Source organism: Salmo salar, chromosome 22, assembly GCF_965601325.2.
Source record: "Salmo salar chromosome 22, fSalSal1, whole genome shotgun sequence".
In the NCBI taxonomy this organism is placed as follows: Eukaryota; Metazoa; Chordata; class Actinopteri; order Salmoniformes; family Salmonidae; genus Salmo; species Salmo salar.
Genome location: NC_138312.1, coordinates 42,687,897 through 42,708,377, shown reverse-complemented (window position 1 = coordinate 42,708,377; position 20,481 = coordinate 42,687,897). Strand labels below are relative to the sequence as shown.

General features: G+C 46.4%; 1 protein-coding gene across 6 annotated transcripts in view; it reads right to left on the bottom strand.

Moving 5' to 3' along the window:
• The window catches only part of LOC106583499 (plasma membrane calcium-transporting ATPase 1), a 157,752-nt gene that overhangs the window by 106,425 nt on the left and 30,846 nt on the right, over positions 1 to 20,481 (bottom strand). The gene's annotated exons all lie outside the window — the stretch shown is intronic.

Below are 20,481 nucleotides of genomic sequence, written 5' to 3'. Positions count from 1 at the left end.
AGCCAGAAGCGGATATTTTATATAGGCAAGTGGTGTATGATTAGATTTTTATTTAGTCACATAGACAGGGTTGCAGATTTACACTACATGACCAAAAGTATGTGGACACCTACTCGTCGAACATCTCATGCCATTAACATAGAGTTGGTCCCCCCTGTGCTGCTATAACAGCCTCCACTCTTCTGGGAAAGCATTCCACTAGATGTTGGAACATTGCTGTGGGGACTTGCTTCAATCCAGCAGCAAGAGCATTAGTGAGGTCGGACACTGATGTTGGGTGATTAGGCCTGACTCGCAGTCGGTGTTCCAATTCATCCCAAAGGTATTTTGATGGGGCTGAGGTCAGGGCTCTGTGCAGGCCAGTCAAGTTCTTCCACACCAATCTCAAAATAACATTTCTGTATGGACCTCGCTTTGTGCACGGGGGCATTGTCATGCTGAAACAGGAAAATGCCTTCCCCAAACTGTTGCCACAAAGTTGGATGCGCAGAATCGCGTACAATGTCATTGTATGCTGTAGCGTAAATATCACTCTTCACTGGGACTAAGGGGCCTAGCCCGAACCATGAAAAACAGCCCCACACCATTATTCCTCCTCCACCAAACTCTACAGTTGGCACTATGCATTGGGGCAGGTAGCGTTCTCCAGGCATCTGCCAAACCCAGATTTGTCCATCGGACTGAAGCGTGATTCATCACTCCAGAGAACGAGTTTCCACTGCTCCAGATTCCAATGGCGGCGAGCTTTACACCACTCAAGTCGACGCTTGGCATTGCGCATGGTGATCTTAGGCTTGTGTGCGGCTGCTCGGCCATGGAAATCCATTTCATGAACTTCTTGACGAGCAGATCTTGTGCTGACATTGCTTCCAGATGCAGTTTGGAACTCAGCAGTGAGTATTGCAACGCTACGTGCTTCAGCACTCTGTGGTCCCATTCTGTGAGCTTGTGTGGCCTACCACTTCGCGGCTGAGCCGTTGTTGCTCCTAGATGTTTCCACTTCACAATAACAGCACTTACAGTTGCCTGGGGCAGATCTAGAAGGGCAGAAATGTTATGACCTGACTTGTTGGAAGGTGCCATCCTATGACAGTGCCACGTTGAAAGTCACTGAGCTCTTCAGTACGGGCCATTCTACTGCTAAAGTTTTCCTATGGAGATTACATGGCTGTGTGCTCGATTTTATAAACCAGTCAGAAACAGCAATTTAATGGGGTGTCCACATACTTTGTATATATAATCTAGTTGCAGTGTACAGTGATGGTAGCCTCGCAGTGAAGAACGTTGGGCCAGTAACCAAAAGGCTGCTGGTTCGAATCTCAGAGCCGACTAGGTGAAAAATCTGTCGATATGCCCTTAAGCAATTGCTCCTGTAAGTTGCTCTGGATAAGACTGTCTGCTAAATGACCAAGAATTTAACAATTGAAAACACTTAGATTGGATTAAAATCCTCTTCTCTGGAACATAGAACACCAGAGTCAGACCAATTACACTAATTTAACCTCTTCCTGACAACAACTGAGCCAGCGTAGCCAAGCCACCATGACTAGCTGACCTGGAAAAGCACTGTCTCCTCAGGCCTTTCACTGAACCAGCTGGTCAGAGAACAGCCATCATGATCATTTACTGCTCCTCACTTAGAATGAACCAACCCCAATCTATATACTGCTTACCACTCAAACTGAATGCCCAAGACAGGAGGCTGCTGATGGGAGGACGGTTTGAAATAATGGCCAGAATGGAGCAAATGGAACCATGTGTTAATGTATGACACCGTTCCACCGATTCCGCTCCAGCCTTTACCACGAGCCTGTCCTCCCTAATTAAGATGCCACCAACCTCATGTGATGCCCATCTATACTGCTCTCCAATAAAGTGTGTGTTCCTCTGTGTGTGTGTGTGTGTGTGTGTGTGTGTGTGTGTGTGTGTGTGTGTGTGTGTTTCCACAGAGGGGAAGCAACCTTGCCTCTAAAGTTTCCATGGTGGTATTGTCAGCAATGCTTCTGGCCAAAAGAGGAATCGCTGATCTGGTCTACAAATGTACTAGCCTGATGTAACTAGTGTGTGTGTGTGTGTGTGTGTGTGTGTGTGTGTGTGTGTGTGTGTGTGTGTGTGTGTGTGTAAATGTCACAGTGAGTAAATGCCACATGAGCATGCTCTGCACTGTTTCCAAACAAAATCTATTGACTTGGGAAATGTCAGCAGTCGCCTAGAGGCCACTAAATGGCTTCCCAATATTAGTAAAGGGCCCAAGCAGAGCTTTTAGACAGCATACAGTACACTACAATATGTCCCCTAGTCACTGGCCTATCTCCATTTCTTCTATATGTTTCCATTTCTCTCTCTTTCTGTGTATTACTCTCGCCCTCTCCCTCTGTACCCTTCTCTCCATCCATCCATCCCTCTTCCTCTCCATCCATCCCTCTCCATCTATCCATCCATCCATCCAGCTTCCTCTCCATCCATCCATCCATCCATCCATCCATCTTCCTCTCTACAGTACTTAGGTAATGTTGGCTTGAAAACGCAGTCTGAAAGACAGCTGTAACCATGACTTTTATCGACTTCCTCATGTTTCTCACTGTCACGTTGGTATAAACCACATTAACTATCCTTTATCCATCACCGGAGAGAACAACAACACCACCGCAGAGTGGTGACACATCTCTATGAGGAGAAGCAATGTTTATTGGCATCGATGGACGAGGATCTAGCTGCTCATTAAGCCAAGCTAATCAACTGGCACGCTAATTTACCAATATAGTCATTTCATTAGTGAAATGAGCCTAAGCGCCGGAGCATTTACTGACGGACTTATTGTGTACCTTTGTGAAACATTCTGCAGTACTATACGGTTGCTTTTTATGGAGCACTAGATTCCCTGAAGAACACTCACTGTTCTAGTAGTAACATGACCTGATTCAATACATACAAACTATAGCCTATGGCACAGCGATGGAAAAGAGAGGAGAAAGTAGAGAACAGGGAGGGGGAGAGAGACAGAGACCGCGAGAGGCCCAAAACAGAGAGTACACAATGGCAGAATACCTGACCACTGTGACTGACCCAAAATTAAGGAAATCTTTGACTATGTACAGACTCAGTGAACATAGCCTTGCTATTGAGAGATGCCACTGAAGGCAGACCTGGCTCTCAAGAGAAGACAGGCTTTGTGCACTCTGCCCACAAAATGAGGTGGAAACTGAGCTGTACTTCCTAACCTCCTGCCCAATGTATGACCATATTAGAGACATATATTTCCCTCAGATTACACAGACCCACAAAGAACTTGAAAACAAATCCAATTTTGATAAACTCCCATATCTATTGGGTGAAATACCACAGTTTGCAAGATTTGCGAACTGTTGCCACAAGAAAAGGGCAACCAGTGAAGAACAAACACCATTGTAAATATAACCTATATTTATTGTTTATTTATTTTCCCTTTTGTACTTTAACTATTTTGCACATCATTACAACACTGTATATAGACATATCACATTTGAAATGTCTTTATTCTTTTGGAACTTTTGTGAGTACATGTATTGTTTATGTCACTTTTGTTTATTATCTATTTCACTTGCTTTGGCAATGTAAATGTATATGTTTTCCATGCCAATAAAGCCCCTTAAATTGAAATGGAGGGAGAGAGAGAGAGCGGAAATCATACCTTAGTTTCTAGAAGTAGATGGATATGAGAGAGAGAGAGCAGATTATTGAATAGCCAGAGAACAGGCTGAGTGTGTCTATCCACTACTAGCTAAGGAATTCCCTCTGAGCGAAGGAAGTGAGAGCAGTACAAATACAAGGCAGGTGGCCAACTAAATCCACTTCCTCATCCATACAAACAACAGAGCGGGGCGGAAATATACTCCCTGCATGAGACAGGAAACACACTCCATGTTATACTGCAACACACACATTCTGCACACACACACACACACACACACACACACACACACACACACACACACACACACACACACACACCAGTGCCACACCCTGTGGTCCAAAGTCCTGTTGCTGAGTGTTAAAATAGCTGGGAAAGACACACTACATAGGGACATGGCTACAGGGCCACACCTGTAAAAGCTCTCCTTTAGCCCTTATACTGTACCTTCCCCGTGTTTTAAAGATGTTCTGTTTTAACAACGTGGCTGGGTGTTTGATTAACTTCACACACCTCTCCTCCCTGCTCTGCTACTGGGCCTGTTGTCACTTAACTCACCACTCTTACACTGTAATTATCACTACATTCTAATCAGAATACACTGCCAGACTACTGAAGAGCCCCACTTTGACAACTAGAGAGAGAAAGAGAGGGAGAGGAAGGGGGGTAGGGAGGAAAGAGAGGGTGAGACAGAGAGAGAGAGGGAGGGGTGAAAGTGAAATGAAGGATAGAAAAAGAGAGAGGGGGGTGAAGGAGGAGGAACGATATGAATATAGAGAGGGAGAGGAGCTAGATGAAAGAGGTCCACAGCAGTGAAAGAGGGTCCATATAGTAAGTAGAAAGGAGGATAGAACAGGGGGATAGAGGAGAAGTATAAAAAGGTAGAGTAGATAGACATATAAAGGGTAGGTAGGGATGAGGTAAAACAAGAGGTAGATACAGTAAGTAGAAAGAACGATAGAATGAGAGGAAGATAGGTAGAGTAGAAAGAGAGGGAGTGCAGCAGTTAGTCAGACTCTCTCGCTCACTCTCTCAACATGCAGAGAGACCATAAGGCCATGTGACCATCTACACTAGGTACACAATCTGCTCTCTCCTTTCCTTATTCTCACTTACTTTCTCCCCCTCTCTTTTTCTCACTCTCCCTTTACCCCGCTCTCTCGCCCTCTTTTTCTCCCCCATCGCATTGAACTAGGCCTAGGCTACCCGGCCTGCACGCAAATGTAGGCTTAGAAATGTGCCCATTTGGGGATCTGATGCTATTTTTGATTGTCTTCACTAAACATCACTGTGGAGCTTCTCAAAGTATTTTTTTTCTTCACTTCAAACAGCAAGTAAACAAAGTCTGTTTTTACATCCATTGAGAATGACAATAGTTTCTCAACATAACCTATTTGAAAAATAAAATAGACTGCGCAAATAGCCTAAGGCTGTGTGTGTCTGTGTCTGTCTGTCTGTCTGTCTGTAGCTCACTGCTACAGGAAACTCTGAGGTACCAGAATATTTTAAACAATGTTGCAAGTTTGCTAGCATGAGCATCAGGCCAGACCAAGTTTAATACTTGATAACATTTTTCAAGTTCCTTGCAGAGAGGCCATGCATAGCCAATGTGATTTATAGGATATTACCATTTTTATCAGGATATTTTCTACCTGCTGGCTGCAATGTTGTTATTCGTTGGCTTTAGGTAGCCTATTTTTACATAATGGCACTAGAAGTTACTTTTAGATTTTTTTATCATTTAGATATAATTTGGATTAACCACATCAAATGTATTTTGAAATATGAAGACTATTATAACTGAAGTGAAACGGGTTTCATGAAAATGTTCATATGAAAATCGTCAGTAGATGAATCATCAGCAAGCAGATCAGTAGAAATGGTACGATAACTTGCCACTCCAAATGGTAAAGGTTGCTGACCGCTGTCGTAGCCTATTACCCTCAACGAGCAACGGGAGGAGGAACGACCAGGGAATGTTTTTTTCTTCTGTTTAGAATATACAGTGGTTCTTCCTTTAAAAGTTGTGGGGTACTGCAGCACAGCTTGCAGGGTGCTGCAGAATTCTATGGCACGTTATTTAAGTGTCAGTAATTGTTGCCAGAATGACGCAATTTACCACAATATGCCACCATCTACCACAAACAATCACGGCATAAGCTAAAAACTTTTAAAAGAAGAACCCCTGTATTGGCCTCTTGCTCCCTCTTTATTAATTTGTGTGTCTTAGTTTTTAATGGCTGTGCTGAAAACGTCAGACAAGCTCAGTAGCCTACATACAGTGCATTCGGAAAGTATTGAACATTACAGGACCAAGTATGGAAAACCCTGGGTTAGACATCTGTTCCTATGACAATATATGTGTCCCAAATGGCACCCTTTGCCGTATATAGTACACTACTTTTGAACAGAGCCCTATGGGGACCTAGTCCAAAAAAGTACACTGTAAAGGAATATAATACCATTTGGGATGCAGACAACTGATTCATAGATGAACTTTGTCATTCTGGACCGAGCACTGTGCTTTTATTCTGATTACTATCGCCCAGCGGAAGAAATTCATGGCCACTGTGCCTCGGGCGAGATCTCTGTGTGTGTGTGTGTGTGTGTGTGTGTGTGTGTGTGTGTGTGTGTGTGTGTGTGTGTGTGTGTGTGTGTGTGTGTGTGTGTGTGTGTGTTAACTATGTCTGCACCAGGACCAAATAGGCTTACGGCTATTAGAGCAAAAAGCTATTAAATTACCCAAAGTACACACACACACACACACACACACACACACACACACACCGTTGCATTACTGTATTACTACAGTACATCACAGGAGATTGGTGGCACCTTAATTGGGGAGGACAGGCTTGTGGTAATAGCTGGAGCGGAATTTATGAAATGGTATCAAAAACCAAAAACACATGGTTTCCATTTGCTTCGTTCCAGACATTATTATGAGCCGTCCTCCCCTCAACAGCCTCCTGTGCTGTACATATAAATAAAATAGAATAAGCAGTGTGTGTTAAGTGAAAGTCAAGTGCATATAAGGTTAGTGACTCCCCAGTTACACACTACTACTCCCATTTCACTAATCTCTCATTTGACTTCCTCTGGTATTAGGCCTCTTCAATACAAAGTGTTGTGGAGAGTTTTGTTGGCAGTGAACCAAGTGCAGCAGCACCAAGTAAACCCATTCTATATTCACACTGACCTTCTATTCTAGCCTTTCACAGGACAACAGAGGACATTGACAGGACATAGCTGCCTGGTTATATGGTGGTAACGCTTGATTTCAGGCATCATAACGTGTCATAACCCCTGGCATAGAGATATCACAATGAGCTATCACACTCTGAATATGTAGAGGTACAAAACATTTATGAGTAAGAAAAAAAGCTCACATCTCATTGATACAAAACTTTAAAGGTTCAAAAAGCAGGATAAAAAAAATTATCAAAATGTTCACAGGGTCCGTATAGAATAGACAGTGGCAAGCCAAATTTAAGGATTTTCAAGTACTTTTTCCAGCAGTAATATTTATTTTCAAGGACCATCAATTTGTAATAGTTCCTATTATGCAATTGCTTCTAGTCGCCACCAGAAGGCAGAATATCGTCACAACCAAATACCTGGACATCTGACTGAAATATCAGTGACAATTTACCAGTTGTACACTCATTCTCCGAGAGTCAGGTTTTTTTTGTTTGGGGGATGTCTGTTGACACAGCATGAGTCGAGGGATGTTTTTTAAAAATTCAGCGGCATTCGCTCTGCCACTTGCCACTATAGGTCTGGGCTGAGGTAGTTTGTTTCACCTCTCGGCCTGTCGTAGGCGGAGTTTCCCTTTGGACAGAGTGGTGAATGAATGCGCTGCTAAAAAGGCAATTCCAGGGTAGCAGGCGAACATAACGAGCATACATGAATCACTCATGATTCCACTCATTCTCAGAGGTAGGTGCAATTAGAACTCAGATCAAGAATCTTTCTGAGTGTTGACCAACACTGAGAACGCAATAAGTGAGTAAATGATCATTAACAAAATAAAAAAGGTAAGTAAACTCTATTTTACAAATAAAAAGGTTTGTAAATGGCGTTTACCCTCCACTACATCCCTGGGGCGGCAAAACCCATTCATAAACATCAATACCCTGCCAGGCTGGATTAAATCTACATTTGCCCAGCATTTTAGTTATCGCTGGGACGTTTGGCGGAGTCTAATCAGTCAGTTCTGTACCTGCCTGGCTGAGTGCCAGTGTGGGTGGAATGACCAAGCTCGCCTGGCAACCAGAGCGCGAAACACGTGAGGAAATAAAACTCTGTAGTATTGTCAGACGGTTGCTAGGAGTGGTGGTAGGAGTCAGGCGCAGAGAGCAGAGGTACGGAACTTTCTGTTTATTTAAATAAAAACACAACACGATCGACGCCAACACAAACGGCGTGGAAAAAATGCCAAGTGCCCAAAACAGGTGCACAGCATGCATACAATATTACAGTAGTAAATCGCCAGCACATCCAACTACAAAAACACAACCTGACGCTAAAATAATCCCGCACAACACTGGGCGGGCTAACCAGGCTTAAATAACCAAAATCAAAAGACCAAATGAGGAACAGGTGCAAACAATAAGACATACCAAACGAAAAGGAAAAAGGGATCAGCGGCGGCTAGTAGGTTGGTGACGACGACCGCCGAGCGCCGCCCGAGCAGGCAGGAGAGCCACCTTCGGTGGGATTCGTGACAGTACCCCCCCTCCTGACGCGCGGCTCCCGCAGCGCGCCGCCACCGACCTCGAGGGCGACCCGGAGGATGAGGCGCAGGGCGATCCCCATGAAGGCGGTGGAACTCCCTCAGTAGTGGGGGGTCCAAAATGTCCCTCCTGGGTACCCAGCACCTCTCCTCCGCGCCGTACCCCTCCCAGTCGACGAGGTACTGTAGGCCCCCCCCCCCCGAAGTCTGGAGTCCAGAATGGCTCGTATCTTATACGCCGGGGACCCCCCAATGTCCAGCGGGGGGGGGGAGGAACCTCCGGCACCTCACCTTCCTGCATGGGACCAGCCACCACCGGCCTGAGGAGAGACACATGAAACGAGGGGTTAATACGGTAGTAAGATGGAAGTTGTAACCGGTAACACACCTCGTTTATCCTCCTCAGGACTTTAAACGGCCCTACACACTGCGGGCCCAGCTTCCGGCAGGGCAAGCGGAGGGGCAGGTTTCTAGCCGAGAGCCAGACTCGATCCCCTGGTGCAAACACAGGGGTCTCACTGCGGTGCTGGTCAGCGCTCTTCTTCTGCCGTCCACTCGCCTTTGTGAGTGCGTCTTGAACGGCTCTCCAGGTGTCCTTCGAGCGCTGCACCCAATCCTCCACCGCAGGAGCCTCGGTCTGGCTCTGGTGCCATGGAGCCAGGACCGGCTGGTAGCCCAACACGCACTGGAACGGTGACATGTTGGTTGATGAGTGCCGTAGAGAATTTTGGGCTATTTCTGCCCATGGCACATATCACGCCCATTCTCTGGGCCGGTCCTGGCAATACGTCCTTAGAAACCTACCCACCTCTTGGTTCACCCTCTCCACCTGCCCATTACTCTCGGGGTGGAAACCCGAGGTCAGGCTGACCGAGACCCCCAAACTTTCCATGAACGCCCTCCAAACTCTGGACGTGAACTGGGGACCCCGATCAGAAACGATGTCCTCGGGCACCCCGTAGTGCCGGAAGACATGGGTAAACAGGGCCTCCGCAGTCTGCAGAGCCGTAGGGAGACCGGGCAACGGGATGAGACGACAGGACTTCGAGAACCGATCCACAACGACCAGGATAGTGGTGTTCCCCTGAGATACGGGAAGGTCAGTGAGGAAGTCCACTGACAAGTGTGACCACGGCCGCTGTGGAACGGGGAGGGGGTGTAATTTCCCTCTAGGCAGGTGTCGAGGAGCCTTGCTCTGAGCGCACACCGAGCAGGAGGAAACATAAAACCGCACGTCCTTACCCAAGGTGGGCCACCAGTACTTCCCCCTCAGGTTCCGCACTGTCCTCTCGATCCCAGGGTGACCCGAAGAGGGGAGATTATGGGCCCATCGAATCAATCGATCACGGAGACCAAGCGGTACGTACTGAACACCTGCCGGACACTGCGATGGTGCAGGTTCCGACCGTAACGCCCGCTCGATCTCCGCGTCCAACTCCCATACCACCGGAGCTACCAAACACGACGCCGGAAGAATGGGAGCCGGGTCGATGGCCCTCTCCTCGGTGTCATATAGGCGGGACAGTGTGTCGGCCTTCGTGTTCTGTGAACCTGGCCGATAAGAGATCGTGAACCGGAAACGGGTAAAGAACATGGCCCACCTGGCCTGATGCGGATTCAGTCTCCTAGCTGCCAGGATGTACTCGAGATTACGGTGGTCAGTCCAGATGAGGAAAGGGTGTTTAGCCCCCTCAAGCCAATGTCTCCACACCTTCAGAGCCTTGACCACAGCTAACAACTCCCTGTCCCCCACGTCATAGTTCTGCTCCGCCGGCCCTAGCTTCCTAGAAAAGAAAGCGCACGGGCGGAGTTTGGGTGGCGTGCCCGAGCGCTGTGATAGCACGGCCCCCACCCCAGTCTCGGACGCGTCCACCTCCACTATGAATGCCAAAGAGGGATCCGGATGAGCCAGCACTGGAGCGACGGTAAACAGCTCCTTCAGGCGACTGAACGCTCTGTTCGCCTCTGCTGACCAGCGCAAGCGTGCCGGACCCCCCTTCAGCAGTGAGGTAATGGGAGCAGCAACTTGACCAAAGCCCCGGATAAGCCTCCGGTAGTAATTGGCAAACCCTAAAAACCGCTGCACCTCCTTTACCGTGGTCGGAGTCGGCCAATTACGCACGGCTTTAACGCGGTCATCCTCCATCACCACCCCCGAGGTGGAAATGCGATACCCCAGGAAGGAAACGGCTCGTTTGAAAAACTCACATTTCTCAGCCTTGACGTACAGGTCATTCTCCAGCAGTCGCCCAAGCACCTTGCGCACCAGGGAGACATGCGCGGCGCGGGTGGCGGAATAAATCAGGATGTCGTCAATATACACCACCACCCCCTGCCCGTGCAGGTCCCTGAGAATCTCGTCAACAAAGGATTGAAAGACGGCTGGAGCATTCTTTAACCCGTACGGCATGACGAGGTACTCATAGTGGCCCGATGTGGTACTGAATGCGGTTTTCCACTCGTCTCCTCCCCGGATACGCACCAGATTGTAAGCGCTCCTGAGGTCCAGTTTCGTGAAAAAACGCGCGCCGTGAAATGATTCCACCGCCGTAGCGATGAGAGGTAGTGGGTAACTGAACCCTACTGTGATGGAATTTAGACCTCGATAATCAATGCACGGACGCAACCCTCCATCCTTTTTCTTCACGAAAAAGAAACTCGAGGAGACGGGTGACATGGAGGGCCGAATATACCCCTGTCTCAGAGATTCCGTGACATATGTCTCCATAGCCAACGTCTCCTCCTGTGACAATGGGTACACGTGACTCCTGGGAAGTGCAGCGTTTACCTGGAGATTTATCACGCAATCCCCTCGTTGATGAGGTGGTAATCGGGTCGCCCTCTTTTTACAGATGGCGATAGCCAAATCGGCATATTCTGAGGGAATGCGCACAGTGGAAACCTGGTCTGGACTCTCCACCGTTGTCGCACCGATGGAAACTCCCTTACACCTGCCTGAGCACTCCTCTGACCACCCCCTGAGAGCCCCCTGTCTCCACGAAATATTGGGATTGTGATTGGCCAGCCAGGGAATCCCCAGCACCACCGGAAACGCAGGAGAATCAATGAGGAAGAGACTAATCCGTTGCCCATGATCCCCCTGCGTTACCATGTCCAGTGGCACCGTGGCCTCCCTGACCAGTCCTGACCCTAATGGTCGGCTATCTAAGGAGTGCACGGGGAAAGGTTGGTCCAACGACACCAGGGGAATCCCTAGCCTTAATGCGAGCCCACGATCCATAAAGTTTCCAGCTGCGCCTGAATCGACTAGCGCCTTATGCTGGAAAGAGGGAGAAAACAAGGGGAAAGTTACTAAAACGAACATGTGACCAACAGGGAGCTCTGGGTGAGGTTGGTGCTTACTCACCTGAGATGGACGAGGAGTGCTCCGCCTGCCATCCCGATTCCCAGAGGAGCTCCCCCAGCACCGGTCGGTAGTGTGTCCTCTCCGACCACACTGGGTACAAGGGGAGCCTCCTCCTCCGGTTCCCCTGGACGCGGCCCCCCTAGCTCCATAGGTATGGGAGCTGGAGGACCTGGAGGTGGAACCAACAGGGCCCCGTCTGGACGCCCGCGCGCAGCCAGCAGATTGTCGAGACGAATGGACATGTCGATTAGTTCATCTAGTGACAGGGTAGTGTCCCGACAGGCTAGCTCACGGCGGACGTCCTCCCGGAGGCTACACCGATAGTGGTCCATCAGGGCCCTGTCGTTCCACCCCGCTCCAGCAGCCAAGGTCCGGAACTCCAGAGCGAAGTCCTGTGTGCTCCTCATCTCCTGACGCAGGTGGAACAGCCGTTCACCCGCCGCCCGGCCTTCTGCTGGGTGGTCGAACACGGCCCGGAAACGGCAGGTGAACTCGGGGTAGTGATCCCTTGCCGAGTCTGGGCCATACCACACTGCGTTGGCCCACTCCAGGGCACGTCCCGTTAAGCAGGAGACGAGGACGCTTACGCTCTCCTCTCCCGAGGGAGCTGGATGAACGGTAGCCAGGTACAAATCCAACTGTAGCAGGAACCCCTGGCACCCAGCCGCCGCTCCATCGTACTCCCTGGGGAGAGCCAGGCGTAGGGCTCCGGGTCCGGACGTCGGTGGAGGGGTAGATGGTGGAGGGGGATTTGGTGCTGGGGATGCGGTAGGGAGGCCACTCCTCTCCCATCGGTCCATCCTCTCCATCATCTGCTCCATCGCTGAGCCGATTCGGTGGAGGATGGTGGTATGGTGAAGGACCCGTTCCTCCATCGATGGGAGAGGAGGGGAGGCTGCTCCTGCTGACTCCATAGCTGGTGCGGGATTCTGTCAGACGGTTGCTAGGAGTGGTGGTAGGAGTCAGGCGCAGAAAGCAGCGGTACGGAACTTTGTGTTTATTTAAATAAAAACACAACACGATCGACGCCAACACAAACGGCGTGGAAAAAATGCCAAGTGCCCAAAACAGGTGCACAGCATGCATACAATATTACAGTAGTAAATCGCCAGCACATCCAACTACAAAAACACAACCTGACGCTAAAATAATCCCGCACAACACTGGGCGGGCTAACCAGGCTTAAATAACCAAAATCAAAAGACCAAATGAGGAACAGGTGCAAACAATAAGACATACCAAACGAAAAGGAAAAAGGGATCAGCAGGTCGGTGACGACGACCGCCGAGCGCCGCCCGAGCAGGCAGGGGAGCCACCTTCGGTGGGATTCGTGACAAGTATACTTGAAAATGAAATTTGGAAGACCAATACATTTTTCTAATGTTTTTCATATTTGATCATTTTATGTTCTCCTCTCATTTTAATTCAAGTACTTTTCAAGTACCAACTTGAGAAAACGTCAGATTTTCAAGGTATTCCAGTACATGAATTTCAGAGTACCTTAAATTAAGCACCTTGTAAGAACCTTGTGCCCAGTGTTTTTGACCTAGTTTACCACCATCAGTAAAAGAAAACACAAATATACTGCTATGAACTGACATCATATTACAGATAACAGCAGACTATCACTGCTTGAATCTAGAACCAGTCTATGAAACAAACATCCTAATCATTTTTACATTTGAATCATTTAGCAGACGCTGTTATCCAGAGTGACTTAGAGGTGCAATTAGGGTTAAGTACTTTGCTCAAGGGCACAGACAGATTTTTTTACCTAGTCGGCTCAGGGATTCGACCAGTGACCTTTTGGTTACTGGCCCAACGCTCTTAACCGCTAGCAGAACCCTTGTCAGATAGAAAACAAACAGACAGAAAAAAGAAGAGAAAAGAGAGCAAAGAGAAAAGAGGAGTGCAGCAACACCAGCAACCTGTGAGCAGCTCTCAGGAGTAACACAGGGTTAGCAACTGTTGCTGGGTCGGTGATGGAGAGAGGATTTTCTTTTTTTAAAGCCTTTGGAGTCAGTGCATCAGCGAGATGGAGGGATGGGTAGAGGGAGGAACGGTCGATAACTCCTAACCAGCCCCCTATCGCCTCTCTTCCTCCCCCTCCTTTCCTTCACCCCTCTACTCCACCCGCTCTGCTACATCTCCTCCTCCCCATATCCTGACCTCAGCTACTGCTCAATAATGACAAGCTGAGATATCATTAATCCACAACCCACTACACACACACACACACACACACACACACACACACACACACACACACACACACACACACACACCTTCTGTCCACCCATCAGCAGTCAGGGTATTAGACGGGGGTGAACAGATGACAAACACTGGTAAATAGAAAGAGGGAGAGAGAGCAGGCAGATGTGTGACCTGTTGCCACAAGAAAAGGGCAACCTGTGAAGAACAAACATCATTGTAAATACAACCCATATTTATGTTTATTTTCCCATTTCTACTTTAAATATCTGCACATCGTTACAACACTGTATATAGCCATTATAATGACATTTGAAATGTATATTCCTTTGTAACTTTTGTGAGTGTAATGTTTACTGTTAAATTTTTACTGTTTATTTTAGTTTTGTTTATTATCTATTTGACTTGCTTTGGCAATGTAAACATAGGTTTCCCATGCTAATAAAGCGCCTTAAATTTAAATGAGAGGAAAGGAGAGGTTAAAAGCTCAAAAGAGAAGCAAGAGCTGGGTTTGTATTCTAATGATGTGGAAAAGGGAGCTCAGAGATGGAGAGAAGAGAGGGATGAGAGAAGGGGGAAAGAGAATGAGAGAGGAGATTAGAAGGCTCCTCCTCACCTCCCTGCCCCCTTTCCCTCTCTCTCTCATTCCTCCCTCTTTCCTCCATGCCTCTCCACTCTTTCCCTGCCTCTGCAGACACACCTGTCTTGCATACTAAAGCAGTGACTGCGCAGCCTTCCCCTAGAAAAACTTGCTACTGTAGTCTCTCCCTCTCTCGGAAAACACTCAGACACAACCCAATAGCAACCCCCCACTCCTACACAACTCACACACAAACACTGCACCAAACCCCCTCCCACTAAGCAAAAGTGCTGTGGCCACACCCTACATAGTGACTTTTCCAGCAACAGACCAATCAGCCTTCCAGTTCCAGCACCTCGTGGCATAGCTTGCTGTTCCCTTACAGCCCCCCCAAACTATTAATGACTGATCCCTCCCATGGGAGCTGAGCCAGCAAAGACACACACAGTATGGTGTGTATACACATGTAAATCATGATTTCAGAGATGGATTAATATAACGAACACTTAAAATATTACACATTTGGCCAGACTCCATAAGGTCATAGGTAAATCAGCCTCTTCTCAAAGAACCTGTTTCACTACAACCTTGCAACACACCACACAGCCCTAGAATACAGAGTAAAAAAAAAAAAAGAGAGAGAGAGAGAGAGAGAGAGAGAGAGAGAGAGAGAGAGAGAGAGAGAGAGAGAGAGAGAGAGAGAGAGAGAGAGAGATCCTTGTAAGTGTTAATCAATAAACTAATGTTTTGCATTTTAATACAATGTCCCCTAGTTCTAGATATAAGTTCATATAAAAACCTAGATGATAATATAATCACAGCTCAGCCAACATGTTAACACGCTGGATATGTTTGTGAATGCAGCACTGTGCTGCCTCTGTTCTAATGAGCAGACCAGCTGCTGCTCTTTACCAACAGAACAGGGTACACACACAGACATGCACCAGCCAGAGTAGTCCCCCTCTCCCTTTCTCTTTCCATTCCTAATTTGCTCAGTCTCTTCTCTGTCTCTCCCTCCTTCCACTCTGTTGCAGATGCAGAAGGCTGGAATGCAGGAGACACACTATCTGCAGTCACATGACCTGCCTGGGTTAAAGAGAGAGAGAAGTGACTCCCACAAAGCTGTGAACGATCTGAGCGACAAGGCAAGAAGGGCATTCTATGCCATCTAAAGGAACATTATGATCTGGATTAAAAAAAAGACTTGAATCAGTTATAGAACCCATTGCCCTTTATGTTTGTGAGGTCTGGGGTCTGCTCAACAACCAGGAATTCACAAACCTGGACAAACACCAAAATGAGACTGAGTTCAGAAAAAAACCTCAGTGTACAATGTAAAACACCAAATAATTCATGCAGAGCAGATTTAGGCTGATACCCGCTAATTATCAAAATCCAGAAAATGTATGTTAAATTCCACAACCACATTAAAGGAAGCGATTCCCATACCTTCCATAACAAAGCCATTACCTACAGAGATATTAACCTAGAGAAGAGTTCCCTAAGCAAGCTGGTCCTGGGGCTCTGTTCACAAAAACAAACAGATCCCACAGAGCCCCAGGACAGCAACACAATTAGACCCAACCAAATCATGAGAAAACAAAAAGATAATTACTTGACACATTGGAAAAAAATTAACAACAGAGCAAACTGGAATGCTATTTGGCCCTAAACAGAGAGTATAAAGTGGCAGAAAACCTGACCACTGGGACTGACCCAAAACTAAGGTAAGCTTTGACTATGTACAGACTCAGTGAGCATAGCCTTGCTATTGAGAGAGGCCACCGTAGGCAGACCTGGCTCTCAAGAGAAGACTGGCTTTGTGCACACTGCCCACAAAATGAGGTGGAAACTGAGCTGTACTTCCTAACCTCCTGCCCAATGTATGACCATATTAGAGACACATATTTCCCTCAGATTACACAGACCCAGAAAGAATTTGAAAAAAAAAAACACATTTTGATAACTCCCATATCTATTGAGTGAAATACCACAATGTGCCATCACAGCAGCAAGATTTGTGACCTGTTGCCACAAGAAAAGGGCAACCAGTGAAGAACAAACGTTTGAATTTACAATATTATATTTATTTTCAATTTTGTACTTTAACTATTTGGCAATTTTTATAACACTGAACATAGCCATAAAATGACATTTTAAATGTCTCTATTCCTTTGAAATTGATGTGAGTGTAATGTTCACTGTGATTTTTGATAGTTTATTATCTATTTCACTTGCTTTGGCAATATTAACATATGTTTCCCATGCCAATAAAGCCCTTCGAATTGAATTAAGAGGGGGGGAAAGAGAGAGGCACACTGCTCTATATAAGGACTTGACTACAATAAGAAACTGAACACCAGATAAATGGGTCCATATGAAGAGCCGACTACAGTCTGAAATGGAACACAATAAAAGCATGCAAACATCTTTAACATGTTGGTCACTTAGCAGACGCAATTCTCACAGCGATGTACAATCAGTAATTCAAATAAGGCAGGTAAGACAACCACATATCACATTCATTGCAAGTAAAACTTTCCTAAAAAAAAATATCAGCTAACACACATGCACCTCTGAGTACACACAGCTCTATAGAACCTTACCCTGACAGCCTGTGATGGCAGAATGTTCTGATGGTTTTCATCCTCTCTGAGTGTATCTGAGCGATAGAACACTAAATCAATACCCTAGAGCAGGGTTTGGCAACTGGCCTGCGTATCAAGGACAGCACCTAAGTCACTTGAGGACAGACACCACCCGAATCACTTGAACACAGACACACACACACAGACACACACAGACAGACAGACAGACAGACAGACAGACAGACAGACAGACAGACAGACAGACAGACAGACAGACAGACAGACAGACAGACAGACAGCACCTGAGCCACTTAAGGACAGACAGAGTGGAACAGAATAACACTCGTAGGCTTTAGCAGGCAAACCACCACAACAACATGCTAGGGAGCCAGTGGTATTACACATAGACAAACAAGCACACCTCAAACCACACAGTTGAAAACCAGCACTGCACCCAGCACCCAGATATCAGTTGATGGCAGGGCCAGCAAACATGTAGGTGGGGCAAAATGTGGGCGCTCAAATCTTCATGAAATCATCATAAAAGAATGACAAACCATCTAACATGTGATTTCGCATTACATACCAAATAGTCATGTAGGCCTAAAGAAATCCATGACTATTGCATTTAACAAGCAACTCACATAGACCCACACATAATAAACCATAGGCCTATAACAAATAGACTATGAGACTAGAACATAATGCCTTGATCTAACAATAATAAATCACAATAGGCTTGGCAAACTTTTACTGGCTCAGCGACCAGGAGAGAGTAGGCTAGGTTCAGAATCCAGGAGATAGTAGGCTATGCTCAGCCTCTAGGAGGTAGTTTAGGCTCAGCGTCCAGGAGATAGTAGGCTTGGCTCAGAGACCAGGAGATAGTAGGCTTGGCTCAGAGACCAGGAGATAATAGGCTTGGCTCAGAGACCAGGAGATAATAGGCTTGGCTCAGAGACCAGAAGATAATAGGCTTGGCTCAGAGACCAGGAGATGGTAGGCTAGGTGGCCACAAAATGTAACAATTCAACACTAGGAGAGCAAAGAGCATCATATTGACTCAAAATGAATGAACTTATTTAATTACTCTGCAATTTAAGTTATCTCCCTTGACTTTTCCTAAATAAGTCTAACACACTATTGTTGTTAAATCTTAATATCATAGAATGTATTATATGCAGTTTAAGAGGACATGGAATCCCTTCCCCATTTCACACATATAATAGAGTTAGCCTAAAGACAATATTAAATTGACAATAGTATATGAACAATCTGATGAACAATGCAGCTTGGAATTGACACAGAGGAAGGGAAACGAAACAGAGGGCAGAACTTGTGAGTGTAATGTGTACTGTAGATTTTTATTGTTTATTTCACTTTTGTTTATTATCTACTTCACGTGCTTTGGCATTGTTAACATATGTTTCCCATGCCTTATATTGAATATAATTGAATTGAGAGAGAGAGAAAGAAAAAGTATCAAATTCTACATTCTGAGTTGTAATCTGCCTCTGGAACTCTTCAGAAGGATTGTAGAATGTGGGGTGTTCTTGAGGCATGAGACTGGCCGTGGGGTAGTGAGAGACTTGGCACAACCCTCCCTCATTGTGTGTTTGTCCTGGTCTAGAATGTCACCACAATGAGAGGGCGGGTATGAACCAAAGACATGATCACACCTCTGGCTCCCTCTCTGTCCCCCACACACAAGCAAGCATGCACATGTACACAAGCATTCTCACAGACACACATACACATGCATGAACAAATACATTTCATACTGGCTTATAAACTGTCAGGAACGCACAAGCTCACAAACACACCATAATTGTTTATTTTTTTATTATGAGACATGTGCGCACACACACACACACTACAGTTTCATGCATAAAGATCATTTTTGCCATTCCTGTCTAGTATTCCGTTCCTCACTCTGGTTGAATCACTCTCGGTAGACGGAAGAATCACATTCCTTCATGAATATAAGCTATCCACAGTTACAGGGCACTACATTATCCTGTGTGTGTGTTTTCTAAAAGCTTGTAAAAGAGATTATTGAGGAAAGTTTGCTAAAACAGGACACTCTCCTCCTTTTAAAGACCCCTCCTATCTTTCCCTCTTCCTACCTCTGGTTCCTTGTTCTCTTACATATTACCTGTTCTGTTGTCCCCCCCTCCTCTCGCTTTCCCTTCTCTTTCACTGAATAGAACAACAAAAATCGAATACAAATTCTAAATCAAATCAAATTTTATTGGTCACATACACATATTTAGCAGATGTTATTGAGGGTGTAGCGAAATGCTTGTGTGTGCCCTGTGTGTGTGTACAAGCACTCTGAGACCAGGGGTAGGCTCTGGCTCCATTTAGAAATGATTCCATACTGTCAGCCACTAAATGAGAGGGCCTCTCAGAGCAGAAGGAACGGGACAGAGGGAGGGAGAGAGCAGAGCAGAGAGAGAGAGCGTAGAGAGAGATGGGGAGTAGAGAGAGGGGAGAGAGCAGAGCAGAGAGCAGAGCAGAGAGAGATGGGGAGTAGAGAGAGAAGGGAGAGAGCAGAGCAGAGAGCAGAGCAGAGAGAGCATAGAGAGAGTAGAGAGAGAGGGGAGAGAAACCAAGGTAGGGTGTAGAGTAAATGAGAAAGAGATGCATGCAAAGAGACAAGAGCAGAGACTGAACAAAGGTTGAAAGGGTGAAAAAGAGAGGAATAGAGTGAGTAATCACGAGACACATGAAAAGAAGAACAGAAACTTTGCTAAAAATATTTGAGGAGAAAATAAGACTGAGCGAAGAGAGAGTGAGAGAGCGAGAGAGAGAGAGAGAGAGAGACACACACATGGTGAGTAAGTGAAACACATGGAAAGAGACTAGAGAAGAAACTGAGCTGAAGATAATGAGAGAGGGCAGAAAGAGAGGAGAGAGAACTGAATCAAGTAAAGAGACCAAAAGCCAAAGAAACAAAACTAATCAGAGAAATGGCTGGGGGGAAAAAAGACAGCAATGCACATGAAAGTCAGCAACGTGATGTGGACACATTACATGTCATAGTGATGGTGACTAGGGCTGTGATGGTCATGGAATTTTGGATGAAGATAATTGGCCAGCCAATTGACCGCGGTAACCGTAATGACCGTTAGAATAGCATTTTTTAAATTGTATTATTTATGCACATTTTCTCCTCTCCCCCGCTCCTGACTGCATATGCTGCCATACAAATAATGAATGGAATTGACGTCCCCATTCAAGTAAATGATGGCATAATGGGTGGGCTGGCGGCCATTGCGAGTGTAACCATAGGAGCAAAGCAGGAATTAAAATATGTGCTGTGATTTGTTG